Here is a 3,734-nt window from a genome sequence, read left to right on the forward strand (position 1 = left end):
GGATCAGCAGTACAAATGTTCCCGAGCTTTCCTCTCAACCCCAAGCAAGATATGAATTCATTTATTCTCCTTCCAGGTAGCTTACTGAAAAGTTCAGTATTAGGTCATGCACAGTAACCATAAAGCTATAAAAAATAGTCTCACTTTCCTCACAGCGGATAGCAAATAGTATGTATTAGTTGTATGCTTGTAATAGCATCTTACTGTAATTATCTCAATAGCAAATTAGCAGATGATAACAGAACTGAATAACAGTGCTGTACTATCCAATATAGTTCTGACACAAACATATGAGCTCTGATAAGTGGTTCAATTTTAACATGCAGTTTAGAACAAAGAAAGTTCTGTCTAGATATTAAAGCTCAAGTTTAATAAGGCTTTTTAAAAGTATACTGAGAATTCAGGGTTTTTTTATTGCCCTCACATTCTTTTTATCTGTCCAATATCACTTTCTCTCTTGCACAAGAATCTTGCATGTTCCAAATTAATTTTGTTGGCTTGCTCAAATAAACATTAGAAAATCATTTAATAGGGAAAGGAGACCTGATCACTTCTCCATGTAATTGTGTTTAAAAGGGTAACAAAAGTGATGATCCTATAAAATTAAAATCAAGCTCATGGGCCTGAACTGTAATGTTAGCAACCCTTGRATGAGTTTTGCAGTCTGCATACTGTCCTTCAGCTGTCATGGCTCAATAGGTTATTATATATCATTGAATAATATGGGATGAAGACCAGCAATTTTAATATAAACTCTGAAAGTATAGGAATCATTGGGTTGATAAACAAGGGACTTTTAGATGACAGAGTGGCACCCACCCCTCCTTTCTCCTCTCTTCTCACTAAATTCTTTGTAATCTTTTCCCTCTCAGCATCAGCAGAAACAGGACATATTKTACTGCTAAATTAGGAAATCCTTCTGCCTATTTTTTTCTAATTTATATTTAAGTCTTCTAGGAGCAACAAGACAGGTGCTCTTCTTGTCTTTCTCAGCCTGAAATATTTTAGACTTGCTACTGCACTGAACAAGATAAGATGCTGTTTCAACAGGATCTTGATATTTCTATTCAGTGAGTTGCTATTCTCTGTAGTACTTCTTGCTAATTTTTTACTCCGTCTGTCTGACATCTATAAACCTACATGACTCAAGAAAAAAGGAAGCTGGATTTTTCCTTGAGGAACAGATGACAGAGAGATAAAGATGCCCCTGTGCAGAATGAAATGTATCTGTTCCCTCATGAGAGAAATGATTCAAATGTCTCTCCTTTGACTCAATCACCCTCCATTGACAAGTACAGTGGAATGACTTCATTCTCTTAGTTTATTACTCACTGTCTTAGTTAGGTGTCATAAAACTTTGGAGCTGAGTAAAGCTCTACCAGAGCAGGATCATCTAAGTGAGCAAGAGAGAAGAGAACATGGAGAACAGGAGAGGTGCCTGAAGACTGGAAGAAAGCCAGTGTCACCCCAGTCTTCAAAAAGGGCAAGGAGGAGGACCCAGGGAACTACAGGCCAGTCAGCCTCACCTGCATCCCTGGAAAGGTGACAGAGCAGCTCATCCTGGAGGCCATCTCCAAGCATGTGGAGGACAAGAAGGTGATCAGGAGTAGTCAGCATGGCTTCACCAAGGGGAAATCATGCCTAACCAATCYGATAGCCTTCTMTGATGGAATGACTGCCTGGGTAGATGAGGGGAGAGCAGTGGATGTTGTCTACCTWGACTTCAGCAAGGCTTTCRACACTGTCTCCCATARCATCCTCATAGACAARCTCAGGAAGTGTGGGYTAGATGAGTGGACAGTGAGGTGGATTGAGAACTGGCTGAATGGCAGAGCTCAGAGGGTTGTGATCAGCGGTKCAGAGTCTAGTTGGAGGCCTGTAGCTAGCGGTGTCCCCCAGGGGTCAGTMCTGGGTCCAGTCTTGTTCAACTTCTTCATCAATGACCTGGATGAAGGGACAGAGTGCACCCTCAGCAAGTTTGCTGACAATACCAAACTGGGAGGAGTGGCTGATACACCAGAGGGCTGTGCTGCCATTCAGAGGGACCTGGACAGGCTGGAGAGGTGGGCAGAGAGGAACCTCATGAAGTTCAGCAAAGGCAAGTGCAGAGTCCTGCACCTGGGGAGGAATAACCCCATGCACCAGTACAGGTTGGGGGCTGACCTGCTGGAAAGCAGCTCTGCAGAGAAGGACCTGGGAGTGCTGGTGGACACCAAGTTACGCATGAGGCAGCAAYGTGCCCTTGTGGCCAAGAAGGCCGATGGTATCCTGGGCTGCATCAGGAAGAGTGTTGCCAGCAGGTCGAGGGAGGTGATCCTGCCCCTCTACTCAGCCCTGGTGAGGCCCCATCTGGAGGGCTGTGTCCAGTTCTGGGCTCCCCAGTACAAGAGGGATGTGGCACTACTGGAGCAAGTGCAGCGAAGGGCCACAAAGATGATTAGGGGACTGGAGCATCTCTCTTATGAGGAARGGCTGAGAGAGCTGGGCCTGTTTAGCCTGGAGAAGAGAAGGCTGAGAGGAGATCTTATCAATGTGTACAAGTATCTGAAGGGAGGGTGTCAAGAGGATGGGACCAGACTCTTTTCAGTGGTGCAGAGCGACAGGTCATGAGGCAACGGGCACAAACTGAAGCACAGACACTTCCATCTGAACATGAGGAAAAACTTCTTCACTGTGAGGGTGACAGAGCACTGGAACAGCTTGCCCAGAGAGGTTGTGGAGTCTCCTTCTCTGGAGATATTCAAAACTCTCCTGGATGTGATCCTGTGCAATGTGCTCTAGGTGACCCTGCTTGAGCAGGGGGGTTGGACTAGATGATCTCCAGAGGTCCCTTCCAACCTCAGCGATTCTGTGATTCTGTGATTCTGTGAAGAGATAGTATTCCAATATAGATGGTCTCCTAGGGGGTTGTGTCTATAAGCAGCGAATGGGCAATTTAAACAGCCACATGGAGTCCAGTTCAGTTCAGCATGCCTGTATGGACTGGGCTATGCAGAACTTGATCTGGTCCCATCCAGACAAACTGGCTGATAAAGGCTCATGCCAGTAAACCCTGCTTCCTCTGACTGCTGTCCTTCTTTGGTGTGCTCTGCCACATGCTCATGGGGCATCCTTCTCCTGCTGCCCTTCCCAGCTAACTCAGGTTGTGACCCAGAGCTTCAACGCAGCCCAGCCTTGTCCCAGCTGTGGTTATTGAGAGGTAATGGGCATAAACTGAAACACAGGAAATTCTGCTTGAATGTACAGATACAGTTCTTTACTGTGAGGGTGATTGAACATTGGCACAGGTTTCCCAGAGAGCTTGTGGAGTTTCCATCCTTGGAGTTATTCAAAACCGACAGGACACAGTCCTGGGCAACCTGGTCTAGGTGACCCTGCTTGACCAGATGATCTCCAGAGGGGCCTTCCAACCCCAACTGTTTTGTCATTCTGTTATACTGGCAGTACATCATTGCTTGCAGGCAATTGTTGCACTCATGCCCTTCCTATTCCTCAGCAAATGGTATGCTATTTGTAGGGTATGTTTGACATTTTCATGTTTATATCCTTTAATTTCCCATACTCTAAAGCTGCATCTTGCTCCTAATGATGGTAACTCCCCTTGATTTCAATTGTACTAAAGACAAAATCTCCTAATAGAAGTGTCTGGACTATTTTTTACATTCTATAACATGTGTGCGTCATTCTGTTGCAATTACATGTCTGCCCACATATATGACTGCATCTGTTCATTT

Source organism: Apteryx rowi, unplaced genomic scaffold (genome assembly GCF_003343035.1).
Source record: "Apteryx rowi isolate R43461 unplaced genomic scaffold, aptRow1 scaffold_588, whole genome shotgun sequence".
NCBI lineage: Eukaryota > Metazoa > Chordata > Aves > Apterygiformes > Apterygidae > Apteryx > Apteryx rowi.